The 13,200-nt window shown below is 49.3% G+C and overlaps 1 non-coding gene across 1 annotated transcript; it reads right to left on the minus strand.

Annotated features, from left to right (window-relative positions):
* Positions 1–2,629: 2,629 nt before the first annotated feature.
* Positions 2,630–2,705, minus strand: TRNAD-GUC (transfer RNA aspartic acid (anticodon GUC)). Its single transcript has one exon. It is a non-coding gene; the product is annotated as a tRNA-Asp (tRNA).
* Between the last annotated feature and the right edge of the window lie 10,495 nt (positions 2,706–13,200).

Raw genomic sequence — 13,200 nt, forward strand, 5'->3', positions numbered from 1 at the left:
TATCACTGTCCGTCCTTTGGTGTTGCCCTCCACCCTGTGGTCCAGGAGCCGCGCTCACCCCAACCCTGACTGCACGCCAGCCAGTTCCAAGGAGGATGCTAACGTGTTTCCAGTTCCCAGGGACTCCCTGCACTTGACAGCCGTGAGTCTCCCTTTGACGTGTCCGTAGCCCATGGGTGTTTGAGCCCAACTGAGTGGATTGCTGTTCCTTGCAGTCAGTGTGTCTCTAAGCTGGACGTGGATGGGCATGGATGGAGAAGGGGATGTTGGTGTTGTGGGAATACGGCAGACAGGTGTCCTGTGTGTGTGTGTAAACACTCTAATAGACTGTCTGGGTGGCCCTGAATGACCTCGAAGGGTTTTATATTCACATTTACTGAACATCTACTACATGTTGGCACTGTGCCAGACACCGAATACTCCGTAATGAGTCACTTCATCCATGGTTCCTTCCCTGATAGGTGTAGTGAGGCCCTCCTAGTTTCCAGACTCTATGGCTAACTAATATGGTTAACATATTTATATATAAGTTTCCTAAGGATTTCTAATTAGACACAAAAGAGTCTGCATGAATCATCATACATAGAAAAGAAAGCCATCAACTGTGGTAACTGAGGCTGTCCAGCATCACTCAAAAAATATTACTATTGCTGCCCCCCCCAAATCCCCTAAAGCTCTAGAATCAAATCTCTCAATCCCCTCCTGAAAGAGTGCATTGTTGGAAAGCAAGACCAATGAGCCACGGAAGGAATACATGTCAGCCAATTCAGTCCACCGAACAGAGCAACTGTGCCGGGGACGAGTCTGCCTCAAACAGTAACCGACCTGAGACGATGAAGCGCTGAACAGAAGAAATGCTAAACAGCAGTGCTTAGTACCCCCAGAGGGCTGCGGGGGAGGCAGAGAACCCTCTCCCCCGAGGGCTGCCTGTGTTCAGGGGAGCACTAAGGGAAAGATCACTGAGTAACTGTGTAGGTGTATGTCTTAGAGAAATAAAAACAGAGAGCACAGGAAAGCAAATGCAGGAATATTTATGGAAACAACATTATAATAGCAAAGAAAGGTAAGGACCACCCTCAAGATGTAAAAGAGTTCTAGCATCTCCCGAAAGCACCCCCACTGGGTTCCCTTGTAGCCAGCCCCTTCCCCCTCCCCAGTCACAAGCAAGGACGGATCTGTTAGATACCCCGTATAATTTTACCTTTGCAATAATGCCGTAGAAATGGACTCACACAGTGTGTAGCCCCTTGAGTCTGGTGTCTTTCACTTGTGTAGTGCATTTGAGATACAACCACGTTGTGTGTCTCAGTGGATCAGTCTCTTTTTACTGCTGAAGGGTGTCCCACTGCATGCAGGTCCCAGTTCGCAGCCCCACTGAGGAGCTGGAGGCTGTTTCTTTTCCCTTTCTTCCTCCCCCCCTTCTTCCCTTTCTCCCTCCCTCCCTCCCTCCTTCCCTCCCTTCTAGCAATTACAAATAAGCCACTCTACACATCTACATAGTTTCTTTCACTTGAGCTCTAACTCACGTCTCTTAAAATCCTACCAATGTACAGTATACTGTTAAGTGGTTTTTGGTATATGCGCAGAATTGAGCAACAGTCGCCACTATCTAATTCCAAAGCATTTTTGCCCCACCTATACGAAACCCCTGACTATTAACATTCACTCTCCATTTCCTCCTTCTCCTGACCTGTGATGACCACAAATGTATTTTCTCTTTCTATGGACTCGCCTGTTCGGGACATTTCCTATGAATGGAATCCCGCACTGTGTGGCCTTCTGTGTCTGGCTTCCTGTACGCAGCTTGGTGTTTTTGAGGTTCACCAGGGCTGTAGCAGGTATCAGTTCTTCATTTACTTTTTATGGCTGAAAATATAGTATGGATAGACAATATTCTGTTTATCCATCAGTTGACTGTTCGAATATTTTCACCTTATAGCAATTATGAGTAATTCCGCCGTGAACCCCCACGTGCCGATTTCTGTATGGGTCTATGTTTTCCATTCTCTTGGGGCAGAATTGTTGGCTCTTGTGTTTAAGGCTATGTCTAACTTCTGGGAACAGCCGAAGTGGCACTCTGCAAAGTGGTTGCACCGTTTTTGCAGTTCTACCAGAAATGTAGGAGGGTTCCAGTGTCTCTGCATCTCATGGGGACCGAGGGGGACAGGTGTGTGGCCCTGTGGCAGTTGCTGGTTGCCTTCTGACCTCAGCATTCTGAGGGCTCGAGAAAAGTTACAACTTTGCAGATTGTCTGGCACTTTGTTGCTGTAAAGGTGGAAACATCCATTTTCCAACATCCCGAGTGAAGGCTACGCAGCGTAAATCTGTGAGTCTCTAAACACTTTTTTTTTTTTGTACTTTTCTGAAGCTGGAACCGGGGAGAGACAGTCAGACAGACTCCCGACCGAGATTCACCCGGCATGCCCACCAGGGGGCGATGCTCTGCCCCTCCGGGGCGTCGCTCTGCCGCGACCAGAGCCACTCCAGCACCTGGGGCAGAGGCCAAGGATCCATCCCCAGCGCCAGGGCCATCTTTGCTCCAATGGAGCCTTGGCTTCGGGAGGGGAAGAGAGAGACAGAGAGGCAGGAGGGGGTGGGGGTGGAGAAGCAAATGGGCGCTTCTCCTATGTGCCCTGGCCAGGAATTGAACCCGGGTCCCCCGCACGACAGGCCGACGCTCTACCGCTGAGCCAACCGGCCAGGGCCTCTAAACACTTTTTATTGTGGTGCATTGTAAAACAATGAACCTCTCCACCCAGCTACAATAATGGTCAACCCAAGACCCCTCTTGTTTCATCTATCCCCACCCACTTTCTCCCACCCAGTGGGAAATTTTACAGGGAATTCTATGTATCATCAAATGTCAAACACAGTACAGCCATTATAAGACATGTTTTAAGTCAGTAAATATAGCATAACAGTGAAATAATTAAATTTATTTGTGTTCAAATATCTGTGTCCCCAAATTCTAAACAGAAGTGTGTAAAGGGACATAATCGGATATTGTATTTATGGAGGTGTGGGATTGGGCGGGCGGGCAGGATTTTGTATGTTTTATCCTGAATTTCTTTATTAACAACGGCAATCTATGCTTGCGCTGTTTGTATAATCTAAAAGGAGTGAAAAGAAAACAGGAAAGACAAAGAATAAAAGCAAACATTGGAGTCTGAATGGGTTTGAATCCTACCTTCCCTGCTGACCATGTGTGTGACCTTGGACAAGTCATATCACCTCTGGGGCTGAGGGGCCGGTGGGGAGGTTTAGGGGGCGATAACAACCCCATACAATACTCATTGCATTAGAGGATTCAATCTCTCACCCCATGTAAACTTTCTGGCATAGAGCAGGCACTTAATCCACGGAAAAACCCAGCCTCCTTCCATTCTCCACCCGCCGGGGAATTATGAAGAGCCACAGCTTCCTGGAGGAATGTTAAATCCCAATTAAAATGAGCTGCTTCTGCCCCTGTGTGGTTGTTTAAGTTATTGCTAGGGTTTTTCTATCTAAATCATAGGAAAATCAAAGTGAATATTGTATATTTCCCCCCTTAAATAGGAATTAATCAATTTTTACCTCCTGGTCTCCAAGACTTAACTCTGCAAGGTTTTATTTAAGTTTCTGTCACTGTAAAGTGCTTATAATAGCCCTCTTTTTCCCAGCAGCTTGTAAACCCCTCAAGGATGGGGAACTTATTTAATGCTCTTCTCCTTCTTTATTTTCAACAACAAAAAACTGGGATAAAGCAGTGTCAGGTCTGCAGGACTGTTGTGATGACTGAACGCATTCTGTAAGGGACCCTGTTTCCATCTCTATCCACTGGCTCGTTCACAAACTTGCGTCAACAACGTCCACCGATCACACACTGCACCATCTGGAGGACACAGCTCATCCCCTTAAAGAAGCAGTGACCTCACTTGGGGGTGGGGGAGTGGAAAGGAACAACTGTCAAAACGACAGAAAGGTGGTGGCCCTGTTATACAAAGTGCTGTGGGAACCGAGAGAAGGAAGGGGGGCTTTTGGAGACAGGGCCAGTCAAGAGTGAGGGTTTGAGCTGCAGCTGGAGGTCTGAGCAGCACCCTGTAGGGAAAGATGATAAGAGAGGGAGAGTCATCAACACAGAGAGAGGGGTGGGAGACGGGGAGGCAGGTTCAGGGACCATCCCAGGGTCCTGTGTGGCGGCACTGTAAGAGGTGTGGCGGGAATGGCTGGAGGAGGGTCTAGAAAGGTAGGCTGAGCAAGCGCCTGGAGGACCTCGGACGCCGTGTTGAAGAATACGGACATCCGTCACCCCAGCGTACCCTGGCGCCTTTGTGAGGGTGCACGTACAGCAGTCGCTGTGACGTGGAATTAAATGGATGCGAGTGACAGGAAGTGTCATCGTTTCTCTCTGGAATCGTCTGTTGTCTTTTACTCAGAGAGAGGTGATTTCCAAAGGGGCAGCCTCACACGTCTACTTTAACAACAGCATTTCTCTGAGCAGTCTCACTGTCCCCACATGGGCCATTCGTATTCGTCATCCAAAAAAGTCTCGTGTCTTGATGGTGTGATGGATGACTTTTGTTTTTCTAGAAAGCAATTTTTTTAAAAAACAATGTGGCTTCTTTACGAAGTTAATATGCATATACACTTTTAGGGATGGAAGAGATTCAAAAACCAAATGTAGATTTCAGAACACCTAAACCTGGAGCTGAGTGTCTTTCTGCTAGACGATAAATGTCTCTCAGAAGAACTTGACGATCATTTCAGCAGGCAACAGCCAGCATTCATCAAAGTCATCGCCTTCGGGCTTTTCAGAAGGTGCGAGAGATCGCAGCGTAAATGAAACAGCTGGCTGAATGGAGGGTAAGCATAAATTAGGATGGAAGGTTTTTAAGTTCTGAGGAATAATTGTAAATCTTTATACTTACCATGTTGGATAAAGGCAAACCCTCAGCTCATATGTTGCTCCCAAGTTACCTTTGTAGATTGGTTGTTATGCGAACTCCTGCTTTATAGAGAAGCCACGTTTAGTTACTATAGAAAAGGAGCAAGGAATTTGATAGACAGGTCACAAAATATGGGAAAATTGGCAAGTAGATGAGCAAAAGATGCCTCAGCAAATAAAACGGTATTCAAGTGTTGACCCATGAAACTGGGATGAAGTGGACACAGTCAGGTTTGGGTAGTGATGGAGCAGGGGACCAATCAGCTTCCCACGGGAGACAGAGGCATGCCTCTCCCCAGCTGCCAGGCTGCTGCTGATGGCCGGCTCACCGCCGAGCCTCTCTCACCCAGTGGCTGGTCCACAGGGAGACACAGAAGCCGGAGCCCTTTGCCTCAGTTCAGACAGCTGGAGGCGTCACCCCAGGCCCTGAGCTCCGGTGCAGTCGGCTTCTGTGGCTGTTCAACACTCCCCTCCCCAGGCCTGCTCCTCCGACCCCCTCCCTGACAGGGGAGCCATGGTGGGAGCCCTTCCCAATCGACCCGCGCACACATCTGTGTCTGTTTCCGCCTAAGGCGACTGCCGTGAGGAAGCGGACACCTTTCCCCCGGTCAAATCTGTTAACATTTTCCCTTCTGAAATCTTATTTTGGTTTTATACACTTATAATGTATTTGCCATCATGAATCAAAATAATGAGAGCCCATATATTCTCATTGTTTTAGTAGTCCGTCTGTTCATACATAACTCTAATCAACCGGGAATTCAGACCAGTGTAATGCATGAAGTAGAATACAATTAAAGCTCCCCACCCCATGCAGGTGACCCCCAACACTTACAGAATAAGCCACCTTCTTCTCCAATGGATTTTGAGAGTGATGTGACTTCACAAGTAAAAAGTCTGAACACCTTAACTCAAGAGTTGTCCAATTTAGGATCCAATTTAGAGAGAACCATCACGATTCTTATGTAGCCAGCAGGGGGCGCTAGTGCATAAGAAATGGGTGTCTACTAACTCACCAAGTTCCTCCAGTAGGTGCTGTGCTTTCTCTGAAAATGAATTCTGACATTGGCAGAGCTGGACTCCCCCAGCTGCTGACTGGGGCCCACGGAGCCCAGCCCTCTCTCTGCTGTGAACGGTGTAGAGACCCGTGTCCAAGCATCTTCACACAGAACGGTCTGTCTGTTAAGGAATGAGCTTCCCGTTGCTGGGAGGGCTTAGGCGGAGGCTCCAGGACTGTTTCCACGAGCCCTCCAGACCCCAAAGCCCAACCATCAGTGCCGCGCCAGGGTGTCTACAAACTGAACTTATAAACTGCAAAGTGCTTAATGACATTCTTTGATGAAGGAAGTTTTCTCAGCAGTGACCCAGTACTCTTTTGTGCTGTGATTTGAGACTTGGGAGAAGGACCTTACCTGTCCCTAAATTCTCTTGTCACAACACCTGTGTTGACATCGCTATAGGCTCATGCTCCTGGCTCGCAAGAGCACTTTAATTATTTAAAATGCTCCGTAAGTAAAACAGCAAGGGCTTTACCAGCGGACCAGTTCTGGGCCTGGGCAGTCCACTGAGAGCCGGACATGACTTTTCTGCAACCACCGTTTTGTGGAGACGTGGCTACGGCTGTGACAGGGTAGGCTCTGACCCTGGGGGACCGGGCTGAGATCACAGGAAAGCCCCTTCCCTCCGAGCCGCATCTGTGAGCGAGGCCATAACAGGAGCTGAGACCCTGAATCCTGACTTCCTGAGAGGATGGTGTGAACGTCACCCAGAATGCTGAAGCGGTGCGGTGTGGTTGGCTCGGGTCTTTGCTAGCCCCGGCGGGTTGGGTCCAGGAGCGTCACCTCTCCCGTAGCAAGCAGGGCCCCTGGGACCACGTGCATGGGGATGGCCTGGCTGCTTATCAGCATGAAGGCTCCCGGCCCCCTGGCCAGCCCTGCTGAGCCCAATTTGCTGGTCTGGGCCCAGTGACCTGCATATAATTGAGCCAGAGGGGATTCTGATGCACAGTGAAGTGTGAGACCACTGCCCACAGGGTAAAGCCCAGCCTCTCTCCAGCACTGCTTACAAGCCCTGCAGAATCTGGTGCCAGGCTAGCATCCCACCCTATGCAATTCTTCACCACCACCACCACCATGCACACCCCGTGCACACGCCATACATGCACCGTGCACATGGCCCAGGCACCCCTTATGCCTCGAGTTCGGGGATGCACCTGGATGAGTCCTCCTACTGTGAATCTGCTAACACTGGTCCTTTCTCCTGAACGTTGCTTCTGACACCAACCCCTCAGCCCGTCTCCGTTCCTGGAAACCCAATCAGCCGCGCAAGCCTCATGTTTAATTTGGGCTGTTGTCTCTGCCCTGAGGTCTCTGTGGAGCCGTTGGTCATTGCAGTGGATTGACTCTGTCTTCCCCATGCCCAATGGACCGTGTTCACTCCTGTCATCTCACCTGTCATATTTTGAGACCTTTATGTGTTCACTTCTTCCCTCCCAGCCTACACTTAACAAAGACAGCATCGCTGTCTCATTTCCACTGTAACCGTAACGTCCTCCCAAGGACTCCCAGCCCCAGAAGAGACTTCTTCAAGGTTTGCTCAGTGAATGAATGGATGAGCTATTGTCTTCAGAGCTCCTGAGGAGAAAGAACACAGTGTGGAGTCAGCTGAGTTCTGGCAGACTAGCGATTGGCCAGCTTTGTGAGCATGACCCTTACAAGAGAGAGGTGGACAGTCCTGACGGACGCCTTGAAGGTGCTGGTGTCAGAGATCAGGTCACAGAAGGTGGCAAGACAAGAGAAGTGACAGACTGAACTGGGAAGGCGGTGTGACCACCTGGGCCTTTATCTCACGATTGGCTGAGTCCAGCCTTGGCAACGGGGATGGTGCAAACTTGAGGAAGCCGGTCTTCTTGCGCTATGTCGCAGGGTTCGTGACTGGCTCAAGGTCCGTGACAGATGGCAGAGCTGGGATCTGAACCTAAGTCTGTTAGATTCCAAAGCTCATGCTGCTTCTACCTCTAGTCTAGTTTCGAACCTGCTAGTTTGTCCCTTCACTGTTAGAGTCAACTCTGTCCCATCCAGCTTCCCTCTCACCCAGCCAACGGTGCCTACCACGTACCGATCACTGTGTTCGCCATCGAGAGTCTGGGATGGGACCTCAATTAATCAGAGGGAACCGCCGAGAACAGAGCAACGACAACCAGACTAGGATCCGCCGCAGAAACACAGACACCCAGGATGCTCTCTGATTTAATGCAGTAAGGGTTTATTTCTTTGTTGTGTGAAGTTCAATGCACTCCTCTGCCTTGCGGCTCCGTGGTGCATACTGCCTCTGCAAGACACATGTCAGTCTCTTCACGGACCACTGGCCCCAACCGAACTGCAAGGGAGGCTGGGAAGTGTAGGGACACACACAGAGTACTTGTGAGCATCATCTCTACCAAGAACGCCTTCTGGGCGCCAATCATTTCTCCGACCCAGCTCACTAAAATTTCTTCCGAAATCTCTTCCAGTTGTTTCCTCCAGTTTCAAACCCAGGATTTCCAGATAATGTTCAACCATCTTCCCACGGGGAAGAAATCTGTGAGCTGAAAAAACAAGTCACTTGCCAGCCCCACCCTCAGTATATAATGACGAACATGTATAAACACCCGCACTTGGAGAGAGGGAGGATGGGAGGTACCCTGCAGTCTCCGTCTGTCCTGGTTCTGGGAGGCGCCCGGGCAGACACTGTCAAAGCTCCTCTCCTCGGGGGCCTGGAAGGTCCAGGGTTAGATTGTGACTCTGTCCTCTGGGAGATGCTCCCTGCTCATTGTTCTCCTGCTTCCACACTCCTTGGTGGCATGTGACGCAGTCATTGAGGAATAAGCCCTCCCTGGGGACTGCTTAGCTCTCTGACCCATTTGGTGTTCTACAAGGATTATCTTAAAACTTGAACAGTGGAAGGCTTGCCCAGTCTGGCTGTGGGTAGCTTTGGTAAATATCCTTCGAAACTGGTGCGTCTCTGATCTGTCTGATTCCAGCTGGGTCTGTGCATCAGTAACTGCGTCATCCGGAGTTGGTACTGAAACCAGTTTCTGATCTGCACTGTTTCTTAGGGCCCTTGCCCAGACCCACCCACTACATAGAGGGTATCTGGGGCAGCAGGTGGACGACCCACACCCTCCTCTGATCTTTGCTGTGGGTTTAATCTCTCCCGGGAAGTCTGGCTGGACCTTGTCCCTTAAAGCCTCTTCTGGTCCCATTTCTTCCAGTTTGGGATCTAGAAGCAGATGGCTTTTCATTCCTGCAAAGCCTCACATTTCTGGACCATCCCCACCTCACTTTTTCTGTCTGTGCTCATCTCTTCTTATAATATCAAATCCAGACACTAGCAACCATCACATACCACTAATGACATTTCCAACATCTGCCTTAGAACCACTGATTCAGTGAGCCCACAGTCTGCCTCCCGGTGACTGCGAACCATAGTTTCACCATATGTTATGCTATTTTATAATAAGGTGAATGACGTATTTCCCTCCTAAGATATCATTTTCCCCACATATTTTAGGTGTGTTGCTATGACAGAACTCTTTTCCTGCTCTCAATTTCTGTTGTACATAGATAGATAAGATATAAATATAATGATGGATAGCTTTCCATTTATCTCTATATCCATCCATCCATCCATCCATCTATCCATCCATCCATCCATCCATCCATTCATCATCATCTACCTATCATCCATCTGTCCATCCACCCATCCATCCACCCATCCATCCATCCATCTAACCATCCACCATCCATCCATCCATCCATCCATCCATCCATCCATCCATCATCCATCTATCATTCATCCCTCTATCCATCATCCATCCATCCATCATCATCTACCCATCATCCATCCATCCATCCACCATCATCCACCCATCATCTATTCATCCATTATCCATCTATCATCCATCCATCCATCCATCCATCCATCCATCCATCCATCCATCCATCCATCCATCCATCTATCCATTCTCCCAACCATCCATCCATCCATCCATCCATCCACCCATCTGTCTAATCTTATTGGTCTGTCTCTCTAGAGACCCTTAACTGATATCTCTAGTCTCATGCCTGCATTTGACCCATGAGGGGGCACCGAGACCAGCGAAGGGAAGTGCCACGGCCACACTCTGGGTTGGTGGCTGGATCCCGGCCCCTCGCTACACAGTCAAGGTCCCTGCTGTCCTCCAGAGGAAGCCCCTCCTGAGAGCTGTAGTGGCAGGAGCGCCCAGACTGCACAGCGGTCTTTCATCTCCTTTTGAGAGCTGCGCTTTCTTCGCGGGTGGAGGGAGGGGGTTGGTGTTGAAGCGAATTGGTTCTCATGTCTCAGAACTTCAGCCCAGAGGGAAGGAGGGTGGTGAGGAGTGAGAGACGTTTTCCCTGATTCTCATTTCCCTGAGATTTGGCGTAATTTTGGTCATTAACTTTGAGGAGCATTGTCAGACCGCTCAGTCCCCTGGGGGGCAGTACTGACGTCTCCGTGCGTGAAGTGCTGCTCCAGGTAGGAAACTCAGGCAGAGCCTGCTGGCACTCCGCATCGGGGGAGGGGCTGACCCAGTTTTTTAAGGAGCAGGGGAGAATTTGCTGCGCTTAAAATTCTGCATTTTCATCGTCCCTTGTCAGAGAAAATTTCCCTCTTTGTTGCTTAAGCTGTCCTTGCCCTAGACAGCACACTGTGTCTCTGGGACCTCCACAGTGTTCCCCTGCCACCCCGGCCAGGGTCACAAGGGCCAGGGGCTCTCCTGTGCCGCTCAGGCAGGAGTACTGCACTGGGAGTCAGGGACCTGAGGTCCGGCTTCAGTTCCCTCCTGCCTTAGCTGTGCAATTTTCCTGGAGCCACTTACCCTCTCTGGGCCTCCCCAACTAGGCCCCCTACCTCTCAAGGATCTCACAGCCGGTGATTTATACTGAATAGTCATCATATGATTTGACTCATGTTCTCTCTGGGAGATGCTGGGTCGCACGGAGGTAGAGAAGAACTCACACTCTGGACAGACAGAGCCCGATTTAAGGGCGGGCGCACCAGGTGTGTGCCCTGGGCCCTGTCTTCTGAGACCCCAATTTGACACTTTTCTAATGACAGCAAGTTTGGTTTCGCATGTGCAATTTTAACATTAATAGTACATGATATTTTTTATTTATTTAAAAATATGGTTAACATGTATTTTTATTTTCCCTGTCTCTCTCTCTTTCTTTTTAAGGGGCCCAATATTTTCTTCTGCAACCAGGGCCTCAACCGACCTTAATCCGCCTCTGTGGGCAAAGGTTTGCTTTGAGTCCAGCATGACACTTTTTTTTAGCCATGTGATCTTTTACTGGGCCTCAGTTTTCTTATCTATAAAATGGGGGCATAGCCTGACCTGTGGTGGCGCAGTGGATAAAGTGTCGACCTGGAAATGCTGAGGTTGCCGGTATGAAACCCTGGGCTTGCCTGGTCAAGGCATATACGGGAGTTGATGCTTCCAGCTCCTCCCCACCTTCTCTCTCTCTGTCTCTGTCTCTCCTCTCTCTCTCTCTCTCTCCCTCTCCTCTCTAAAAAATAAAAATAAATAAAAAAATAAAATCTTTTTAAAAAAATGGGGGCATCACAGATAATTCCCCAGATGGCTCCTGGGAGGGTTAAATGAGATGGTACAATGGTGACTTATAAGCTCTGCATCACGGACAGGGGCAAGCACCTGTCTCTCCCACTGAACTGTGGGCTCCCCAAAGCAGGGACTTGTTGTGCCCATTTTTACCTTTAAGGTCTAGCCTGGCACCTAATGGGTCTTCAAAAAGAGCTGAGCAAATGATGAAATAAATGAAAAGACCCATACACGGATTGTTAAGTAAATGAAAACCTGCAGGAATAAGTGGATGGGAGCCGGATAGGAATACTCTTAGGACTAATTTTGACCTCTGATTTTCAAACATGCCCCCTTTGTAGAAAGAAAATTATATGCATAAGACTAACATATAAGAGATGAAAAAAAATGTTCTGACTACTGAAGAGGTGGGTTTGCTGGGACCACTCCACCCCAGCCCACTGTTTGGCCCCTCGCTTTCCCGCGGGCTGAGGGCATCAACCCTGGGCTTCCCCTGAGGGCACCGTGGAACTGAGCCCCTGAAACACAACTTGAGCCCCCTCTCTCTCATCCACCTACCCCTCACCCAACGACCCCTCTACCCACCCTTAGGAAACACCCCGGAAGCGGTAGGAACCCTCTTCATGAAAATGTGCTCTGTGCTTTGATTATTTCTTTTTTGAGGCAAAAATATGCAAACAACTAAAAAGATACGGCAGTTGGGATATTTGCACCCGGTGTACGTTAGAAACTCCTACTCGAGGAAGCAAGCCCTGGCTGAGGACAGAGCGATAGCTCTGCAGTCAGCCACACAGGGAAAAACGAAGTGAGAATGGATTGGACCTTGTGGAAATATTTCTTCTCGGAATAAGGGGTGCAAAGGACGTGGGAGGGTGAAGACCGAGTGCCCGGCGGGACGAGAGGGACTGTGGCCGAGGGTCCCCCCTTCTCACTTCCTTTATTGCCGACAGAAAACATCTCGTGCAGTGTAAAAAGTCAGAAGGTAAAAAAGGACTAGCTTTTTTTTTTTTTTTTTAATACAAAGGCCTTAACTGGGAAGTTTTTCTTCTTTGTTTCTATGTTAGCGCTGTTTTATAAAAGAGTCCAGCGTACAGCCTGACCAAGTGGTGGCGCAGTGGATAGAGCAGCAGACTGGGATGCAGAGGACTCAGGTTCGAAACCCCAAGATCACCGGCTTGAGCATGGGCTCACTAGCTTGAGCGTAGGGTTGATAGCTTAAGCGTGGGATCATAGACATGACCCCATGATCACTGGCTTGAAGCCTAAGATCGCTGGCTTGAGCACAAGGTCGCTGGCTTGAGCAAGGAGTCACTTGCTCTGCTGTAGCCCCCAAACAAGGCACATATGAGAAAGCAATCAATGAACAACTAAGGAGCTACAATGAAGAATTGATGCTTCTCATCTCTCTCCCTTCCTTGTCTGTCCCTATCTGTCCCCCTCTCTGACTCTCTCTGTCTCTGACACACACACACACACACACACACACACACACACACACTCCAGCATACACTCATATTGGAGGACGCACTAACCCGTGCATTGTGCGTGTGTGTGCAGGTGTACACACCCAGATCTGTGCACGCATGTGCACGTGTAGATGAGCGTGTGTGCTGGTGTGCATGCGTGTGCCTGTGTAACGTCTTTGAGAGGCAAGTCC

Source organism: Saccopteryx leptura, chromosome 6 (assembly GCF_036850995.1).
Source record: "Saccopteryx leptura isolate mSacLep1 chromosome 6, mSacLep1_pri_phased_curated, whole genome shotgun sequence".
NCBI lineage: Eukaryota > Metazoa > Chordata > Mammalia > Chiroptera > Emballonuridae > Saccopteryx > Saccopteryx leptura.